This window comes from Adiantum capillus-veneris, chromosome 6 (assembly GCF_014529385.1).
Source record: "Adiantum capillus-veneris isolate H3 chromosome 6, ASM1452938v2, whole genome shotgun sequence".
Classification (NCBI taxonomy): domain Eukaryota; kingdom Viridiplantae; phylum Streptophyta; class Polypodiopsida; order Polypodiales; family Pteridaceae; genus Adiantum; species Adiantum capillus-veneris.
Genome location: NC_140936.1, coordinates 145,152,441 through 145,162,289, shown reverse-complemented (window position 1 = coordinate 145,162,289; position 9,849 = coordinate 145,152,441). Strand labels below are relative to the sequence as shown.

General features: G+C 43.4%; 1 long non-coding RNA gene across 2 annotated transcripts; it reads right to left on the bottom strand.

Moving 5' to 3' along the window:
* Positions 1–264: 264 nt before the first annotated feature.
* Positions 265–3,207, bottom strand: LOC147456417 (uncharacterized). Of its 2 annotated transcripts, none has more exons than XR_015188514.1 (3): positions 1,514–3,207; positions 1,288–1,357; positions 265–752 (listed from the first exon to the last, which is right to left on the bottom strand). It is a non-coding gene; the product is annotated as an uncharacterized LOC147456417 (long non-coding RNA). The 2 variants fall into 2 exon arrangements; XR_015188515.1 differs by having other exon boundaries at positions 1,288–1,352.
* Positions 3,208–9,849: the final 6,642 nt, after the last annotated feature.

The window sequence follows — 9,849 nt, the reverse complement described above, 5'->3', positions numbered from 1 at the left end:
ATTTCGAGTACTTTTTTGCCTTCACCACCAAGCAGGACACCTGACTTTGCGCTGCCAATTAAGAATTTTTCTTTTTTCGGTTACTATAGGCACATAATGGTTTTGAGAGCTCCATCTGTAAAAGGTGGAATTAATTGGGAATTCAGGGAGCCGCTGGGCCACATGCATGCACCCTTTGAAAGAGCTAATCATTTAGGGGGAATTGAAAACCAACTAAGAGCAAATCCGTTTTGCATTATTTTAAAGGAAAAACCATCCAAACACATCAAACCTTCTCAAATGCCAATAACTTAACCACAACTCTATCATTAATGTAGCCAGCTTTTTGGTGGGAGCAGCCATTTTAACGAGTGGGTATGTTAAGACAAGAAAGTGAAGGTTTAGCTAGATCGTGTTTATTACTTGTCTACACAGGAAGCACTACATACACTGTAAATGGCACACTCTCAAGTTAAGGAATCAACTTCCTAGCACATTTCACATACATGTCGAAGGTTAAGTTGAATTAGGTACATTGGAGATGTACTTCTTATTGCATAAGAGCATAACAGCCTGCAGGGCATAAATGATGAATGCTGAGAGAGTCCGCTTCGCTATTATCACAATTTTGCTAATACATCAACCACGCTTCTTGAAGGCATCTATTGCTTGTCGAACACATGCATTTGAATCTTGCATCTTAATACTCCGTCGCGTTCCACGTTTGAGTTTTTTCGGATTTAGTGGGTTAGCTAGCAAGTTGGATCTCCTACCTGCAAACATGGCATACGAAAAAGGTGAGAACCAACTTGGATCTTGCTGGCTAGGAAAGAGAAAGCATTGAAGCAGCCATGGCTGACCCACTATTCAAGCAACTAAAAAGATGAGAGCAACTAGAGAGCCCATAAGGAGAGCAACCAATATACATTAATGCAAAGATGACAGTTCCTACAATAAGTGCCTTTAAAGAGGTGATCTTCGAGATCAGGGTTGGCTCATGCAAGAACATATCTTAGATGGAACACTTTGGCTCATCCCAAAAATTACACTTTGGTATAAATGCACTATTGTTTTCAACAATAGTAGCTTATTTGTGTGTGTGTGTGTGTGTGTGTGTGAGAGAGAGAGAGAGAGAGAGAGAGAGAGAGAGAGAGAAGATTTTGTGGTCTTGCAGACATACATAAGCCATGGAGTTCCCCTCCCCCCCCCTCCTCTCTCTCTCTCTCTCTCTCTCTCTCTCTCACACACACACACACACACACACATATAGACATAGAGTGACATGCACACAAAAAATTACTTGCTTACATGCCTAGATGTTGATGCTTGCACAACATGTAGTTTCCTCTTGCTCTCAAAATCTTGTCTCATGCCTGTACTGCAACACACAACTTGGTTAGGATCTCTCTCTCTCTCTCTCTCTCTCTCTCTCTCTCTCTCTCTCTCTTTGTGTGTGTGTGTGTGTGTGTGGGGGGGGTGCGGGCTATTGGGGATCAACAGAGATGTGCATAACAAAGGCAAGAAAGAAATATACATAGCTTGTGATCTGTTGTCAATCCAGGATCAATCTCCAAGGGCTAAGGCCTTTTTGAGCTCCATAAACTTCAACTCCACAAGGAGTTTAGAAGGCGGACGGTGTAGCTGGAGAAGGAGATCTATGTTGCTCTTGGGACTGCCAGTTCTACCACTAGATCTGCTCTAGATGAGGGGGTGCTCGACTGCCGTAACAATCAGAGTGCCCTGCTGTTTGGAGGGCGGGGCCATACACCTCTGCGACTTTCCAGCTCCCCTGCTTAGAAACTTCTAGCTTGTGTTGCCTTGGCAGAGGCACAAAATATTCTTCTATAGCAACCCATTGCTAACTCAAACCATGTGTAAAAGGTAGGTCATGTACTCTGGCTATTTTGAGGATCATATACTCTTCTCATGCCCCAAGTCTCTCCTATGTGCACCAGCACAATCACGACACACCTCTAGTTGGTGGGTGTGTCGTCTCTCGTGCTGATTTTGAAGATTTGCAGAAGCAGTCTTGAAAACAACACTTTTATCAAGTAGTGTTACATACATATGCAATGCCCTTTTCTGCTCTAGTTGAAGACTCCATCGTTGCAGATTGCCTTAGGCCTAGCATGAAGCTCTACACCACCTCTGCTCTGCCACTTTTGGCCTTCACAATTTTGTTTCCTCTTAAGCACATTTATCAACTGCCTCAGACTCTCAATTTCCATGGTGATGGCTTCAACTGCCTTGCTTAAACAAGCTTAGCAAAGGGGCTTCTTGCAGAGACGATGGCCAAAGAATTGGCATCAAAACTCAGGGCCACCTCACTTGCCATGTGCATCCGTTGTCGCACCTGCTGGTGTGCTATTTGTGTAGCTGCTGCATCAAGGACCTCGTTGAGCCCATATTGCTCATAAGCCATCTGCATTCTATCTTTAATTGCAAGTCATGCTTATAATATAGTGTCGTTGTTATAGCATTCTGCAGTTTTCAATTCACGACTTCTAGGTTTGCCCCTTGCTCCACCAACACAGTGTGCAAATTAGCAGCCAATGTTGCAAGCTTTGACTGCCTATCAGCTCGCACAAGGAGAACCAAGAGAAAAGTAGTCTCTCTTTAGCTCTCTACATGTCCTAAGCTGGACGTGACTGGTGGATTACGTGATGATCATCTGTGTACAACAGTAGAATGGTTAGGCTCTCAAGGCATGCCATGAATAGGAGGCATGCAAGTGTGTGTTTGAGAGAGAGAGAGAGAGAGAGAGAGAGAGAGACAGAGATCAACAATGGGTAGAAACCCCTCTGAGGCAACATGGTCGAGGCTCACATGCCATGAATAGGAGACACATCTCTGCACGCGTGTGTGTGTGTGTAGGGAGAGAGTAATCCCACAATTCCCATGCCCACAATAAAACATGCCGTTGTTTCCATTTTTATTAGAATATAAGCTACTTTTTCAACTCTAGAAGAGACGCGAAGAGGATGCATTGTAGCAATGAAGCTTTGCAAGCTCTTCAACCTCGTTGCCTGCAAAGTCCATGTGCTTGTGAGGGGGCTCTAGCCTCTCATTGTTTCCCTCCCTCTACACACCTACGAGGCATTTGTCTAGTTTTGTCTTTAGGATCTCCCAGGCTTCCAACCCAACATTTTTCTCATCATGCATGCCATCCAATTTTTTAAAAATTACTAATTTTTAATATTTTATTATGGTCAAATTTTCATCATTGTCTTCACAGGGTTCTCTCTGCAATGAAAACTTAAACGTCTCCTTAAGTCTTGTATTTGTAATGAGTATCTTTTCTGCTCCAACCAATCAAAAAAATTGTGCATTTTTGTAAAAGTAACCTTCTTTTTCATTAGCAAAAAAAAAAGGGAAGGCATCACTATGGCCTTACCCTTTGGGTAGGCCAAAAAGACATATGGTGCCTACATGGGCAGGTTGCATGGGATCTCTCTCTCTCTCTCTCTCTCTCTCTCTCTCTCTCTCTCTCTCTCTCTCTCTGCAACACTTTAACAATGTAGCCTGTTATTACTATTTTGTTGCCCCGCTCCTCCCCTCATGACAATTGTGAGAGATGATGTCAGTAGGGTTGTGAAGAGGAGAGGGTGTGGGAGCAGGGCTAGAGAGATGCTACGGTGGCCGATTTGAGAATGGAAAAGGGGGGATGCCACGTGGAGAGAGAGAGAGAGAGAGAGAGAGAGAGAGAGAGAGATCATATCCCATCTACTATGGCACATGAGGCTCTAGTTGACGAGACACTGTGCATTGTGCAAGACAACAGACACAAGTTGAAGGCAGAACAAGCGAGCTGCAATGTGCGCAAAAGATATAGGGTGCAAGAGATGACACAGTGGTGTAGACGCAAGAGGAGGGAGGAGCAGGGTTGATGGTTATCTTCCTTATGATGGTGGCGATAGAGATGGCTCATGCATAGAGTTGCAAATTGAGCAGGACGGGAGAGGAGTGACGTGGAGAGGTGCAAAAGTGGAGATCACTAATGGTCACCACCGTGGGAACAAATTGCACCTCCTTTCCTTGCAATGCTTTCATCAAAATATTTGAAATCAAAGCTGAATGAAATATTATTGCATTCTGTCCAACAATAAAGCGAGTAGGTGCCTTGTCAGTATGTATCTATACTATCGATCTATCAGAGAGATAAGTAGGCTATGATCACGCAAGGCTTAGTTTTCAGTAATTTGAGCCGACAACCTCTGCCGCGAAACAACTTTTTGCAGCAGTCCACCGGCTTTGTAGGCTAACTATGCCTTTTTCAGCATAGTTGGAAAACTAAGCCCGTCGCTTGCCGGGTCAGCCCCCTGTTTCTCTCTCCTCGCTGCAACTCACCCTCTCTCACTATATGCATTTGCCCGTTGCCTTCTGACCTGTCGTGCCTGCCATCGTCAGGCCTGTCGAGGCTTACCGATAACTAAGCCTCGCTTGACCATGCCCTTAGTGGACATTCACAGCTTGGTATGTATTGTTGGGTATGCAAGCCCAACTTTGGTCCAATAGTATCAACCCGTGGGAACGTCTCCCAAAGGCATGCAGTTAGGAGAGCGAGTTTGCATGAAAAGTCACACTCTATATATGTAAAAGGGGTTTCTTTGAATAATATAGTGTGCTTTTTTGTTTCTTGGTGTCGAATCTCTCTCTACTCTCTCTCATTCTCCTTGCCTTGCACCTGCACGTCATGGCTCCCCAGAGGAGGCATCCTCCATAACCAAGCTCACCCAACACTGGTATCAGAGCCCAGGCGGGCATATCAAGATGCTGTGGGTAGGGGTCGTAGGCATCCACAGGCGGACGCTGTAGGCAGACAGGCCAAGGGCATCACATCTTAAGATGCTCGCGTTTTGGTGGGCACTGTAGGCGGGGACTGCATCTCAAAACGCCCCTTAAGACGGTGCAAAGACCATCAATTTTCTCTCATAGCGTCTCAAAATGCTGTCTATTGGTTTATCTCACAGCATCTCAAAACGTGCAGGCAAGGGCACAACTGGCATTCTAAAACGCTGCAATCAAGAAGGTTAATCGATGCAGTTGAAACAACGTGTAGCATTCAGAGTTTCTCCAAGCATTCTAAAACACTGCCAGGCAAAGAGCTTAGTGACCTCATTAGAGCAACCCAACGAGTATTGTGCCTCAAGGATTTGGATGAGCAGTTTTTTTGGACATGATAATAAAGGTTCCTATGAATATGGTTCCTATAAATATATGGATGGGCATAGCAGATAAAGAGCTTTCTGGTATTGAAGAACTAGATAGGACATAGAATAGCTCGATGGAGATTGATCTAATACTACATGTTGATCTAAAAAGAAAGCTAGTGGTGGTGACTCTATCAATTGTTTTGCTTCAAGCACTCTATACATCAACAGAAAGTTCAACAACCATTTTTCTCGGTTAATTGTCATAGTTTTGTTTTGTCTCTTTGTCAACACAATCATATACTTTTCGGTCAAAACCTAGCCTTCTTTTACCTTATCTGTTGTTAGTCATGCCATGATACACATTTTTACGTGTTAGACGTTGCCACACATACATGAGTGGTAAGACCTCCCAAAAAAATACCAATTTTTTGTTCTCAGCCCATTTTTGTCCCACTTCTTGTGAGGTTACTAGGTACACCTTAAACCCAAGGTTTGGTAGTGAACCAAAAACTCCATTTTTTGGTAGCTAATTTTTCAGCCTACACCCTAACTGTTCAAGGGGGGGTTCACTATCATAGCACCAGGTTATGGATACACCAAAATCCTTGGTTGTGAGAGAACCTAAAATTCACCGTTGATGAGTACACCAAAAACTCGAGGTATCATGAGAGTTATGTATCTAGTTTGGGCTTGAGGGGGGGTTGTTAAGTATGCAAGATGAACTTTGGTCCATTAGTATCAGCCCGTGGTAACATCTCCCAAAGGCATGCCATTTGGAGAGCAAGTTTGCATGGAAAATCACACTCTATATATGTAAAAAGGGTTTCTTTGAATAATATAGCGTGCTTTTTTGTTTCTTGGTGTTGAATCTCTCTCTGCTCTCTCTCTCTCTCTCTCTCTCTCTCTCTCTCTCTCTCTCGTTCTCCTTGCCTTGTATCCCTTAGGACTAAAGAGCACGGGGTCTTCAATGAAGACCTCATCATGGGATCCACTGCAAGGAGCTATGCGAGCAAAATACGAGGTAGGCTCGGCCATCCGATTTAAATGAACGTGTCCGAGTTTACTTTTTTTGTCCTAGTTTACTTTTCCCTATAGGAGTTTATCTTATATAGTTTATTTTTTTCTTGGTGACAACAAAATGCACGCGCATGCGTGGTTAGCTCACCATGCTGCCATGGCCAAGGTTGTGGGTTTGAACCGCAGGGGGGGGCGTTAGCCTGCCTTTTTTGTTGGACGTTGATTGTCCTTGAGATTCCGACGTGCTACATCCACCGTCGATCCCATGATGGGGTCTTCATTCAAGACCCCCGTGCCCTTTAGTCACGTGGGTATGTATCCCAACAATGACTCATCGTTCATGAGTGCCCACTAACTTATCCCTAGTCGCCCTAGTCCACCATCGCCTCGGCTACTAAAGAAGTGTTGTCTAGTAGCTCCTAAATGCTCTGAAAGGGGTGGCCATAGGCTGGCCACTCTCTACATGGTGAAGGCTACCTCTCTGGACAAGGTGGTCTAAGCCTCACCCGGGCCACCTGGAGTTGTCCACACTGGGCGCCTGTTGATGGGCACCTATCGGCAGATGGTAGAGTGCCCGGACCAAGTATTGTCCGACTCTTAATAATGGGGTCTTTTTATACTTGCCTCCGGCTTTACCATTATTGACCATAAGTAGTCCAAAAGGAGATATCCGTCGGTAATTATGTTATGCTAGACCCACCCCACTACTCTCTATAATTAACCAATTCGAACCGTGGTGTAGATACTTAAGTGCTTATTTTCAAAGGCTTAGAGGAGTAGAAACCAAGTTTTTGAATTGCCAAAGAATACACTAAGTAAACACATAAGTATAATTAGCATGGCTGACAATAACCAAGAGAGTAGAATGAACATTGATAACTTTGATTTTGCACATGAAGATGCTAATGATGATGCCCCCATGTATATCAATTATCTTGTTACTAGTAGGTTGCATCAAGCTATAGGAAACCCTACTTTGCAAGCCGAAGTTACTCAACAACTTTGTGCTTATGGGATTTCCCTTCCTCTCCAGGAGGAGAGAAAGTTTAAGAGGCCTCTTGATGAGACTGCCAAAATAAGACTCTCTCTCATAAGAGAGGAGGAATCCAAAGAACAAGAGAGCAATGAATACTCAAGTTCCTCTGAAGATGTGGCTCCATGAAGACTGCAGTCTAGACGATCACCAATTCCTCCCAAGAGGAAACGGTCAACACATAATCCTTCTCCTCGTCACTCTGAAAGGGAAGAGAGGAAACAAAGGAAGAAAAGGTAAAGAAAGAGGTCACCCTCTTCTCCTTCTTCCTCCTCTTCTGATGAAAACTATGGCTATTCTCCTAGAGAACATAAGAGGGGAGGACATCGCAAATCATACACTGCATGGCAAAGGTCACAAAAGCTCAAGAATTTCAATGAGGGAGTAAAGAGTATCTCTTTTCTTACTTATGATGGCACCTTTGGTTCCATCGACAAAGTATTGGACTTCATCTAGCAATTTGATGCGGCCTTTGGAGACGAGGTCTTCACGGAGTCCTCCAAGCTACTCCATGTAGCTATGCACTTCCAGAAATCGGCTCGTCAATGGTGGGCTAGCCTTCGTGGCAATGGCGAAGTCCCAAATAGATGGAAAACTCTACGAGTTTCCATCATGAAGAAATTCCTTGCAAGTGATGCAAAATACAAAGTACTTATCGAATGGTGCAGTTTGAAGCTTCTCTCACATGAGTCTATTCACAAGTATGTGGACAAGTTTTGGGATTTACATCTCAAGGCTCCTGTCTTCCAAAAGATAGACTTCGCCGAGCAAAAGCAACAATTTTGTGCAGGATTACTTGAAGAAATGGCCGAGTATGTCAACTCCCAACGGTCTGGTTCTATCACCGAAGTAATCCACCACACCATGGTTGCTTCCTGCATCAATTTCCAACAAGGGGCTGGACGGAATGTCAAACCCATGGAAAAGAAAGACAAAAATGATGCAAAGGGGAAAACCAATGCCCAAAATTCTTCCCAAGGCACTTCCTACAACAACAACAATAGGTCCAAGGAGAAGGGAGTTTACAAAGGTAAAAACCAACTCTTTCATGAAGAGCTTGAAGCTTTTTTCAAGGACCATAAGTGTTTTAAGTGTGAGGAGAAAGGACATGGCTATTGTTCTTGCCCCAAGACAAATGCTCGCAATGAGACTCCTAGGGCTTCCACCATCGAAGCTCCAAAAGGGGATGCTCATTGCAAAGGATCATCTCTCTCCTATGCTTGGGGAAAGGTAAGGAAGCATGATGCCTTCATCTTGTTTGACCCTGGCTCTACTCACAACTTCATATCAACAGGGTTGGCCACCAAGTTGGGCATTCAAGCTTTCGAGATGGGAGATATTGTATAGCAAGCCTCTGTTACTCCCTTGATTGGGAAGTTGAGGCTTCATGTCCAAAGCTATGTCGACAAAGAATAATTTTTCATCTCTCCTTTCCAACATGAGGATGCTATCCTAGGGGTGCCATGGTTTGATCGCATGGCTTCCAACATGAAGTTCCTTGAAAGGAGAATCTACTTCACCTATAGGGAAAAGAACATGTATATAGATGCTAATGAGTCTGGTCATACTATACCACTTGTAAATTCAACAGCTTTTGATTAGTCAATGAAAAGCTTGATTTCTGCGTACATGATTTTTGTCAAAGAATCCACTAATGACACTAATGGTTTATCAAATGAAAATGGTAGGAATCAAGAAGAGTTAGACTTGTCTACTTTTCTAAATGGATTCCAAGATGTTTTCATCGATGATATTTCTATGAACTTACCTCCAAAATGAAGGGATGATGACCGTCAAATTGAGCTCCTACAAGGAAGCTCACCGCCTTCTAACAAGCCTCCTTATTAAGTTTCCCAAGCTCAGCAAGAGGAGATCATGAGGCAAGTACAAGTATTGGTAGACAAAGGGATGGTGAGGCCTAGCTCCTGTCCCTTTTGTTTTCTAGTTCTTGTAGTGCAAAAGAAAGATGGTACATACCGTATGTGTGTGGACTATCAAGCACTAAACCATATCACTATCAAAAATAGATTTCCTATGCCTCGGGTAGAAGATCTGTTTGATAAGCTACAAGGCTCTACCTACTTTAGTAAGATTGACCTAAAAAGTGTCTATCATCAAATAAGGATAGTGGATGAAGATATCCTAAAGACCGTGTTTCGTACAACGTTCAGTCTTTATGAATATCTAGTCATGCCTTTTGGCTTGGACCAATGCACTAGTCACATTCAATCGTTTGAATGTGGCTAGTGCATTTTGGATTCATCTAGTCATGCCTTTTGGCTTGGACCAATGCACTAGCCACATTCAGTCGTTTGATGGAGAAAATATTTAAACCCTACTACAAGTTCACTGGAGTTTTCTTTGATGATATCATTATCTACTCCAAGTCCTTGGAGGAACACAAGCAACATCTCCAAGTGATTTTTCAAGCATTGAGGGAGAACAAGCTTTTTCTCAAGCAAAAGAAAAGCGATTTTTTTCTTCAAGAGATTCAATACTTAGGTCATATTATCTCTCAAGATGGTATCCGTATGGATCCATCAAAGTAAGAGGTAATAAAATCATGGCCTAATCCAAGGAATCTACATGAGCTAAGAAGCTTTATTGGATGTGTGCATACTATAGACGCTTGATAGCAAAATTTTCTCAAATAGCAGGACCATTACA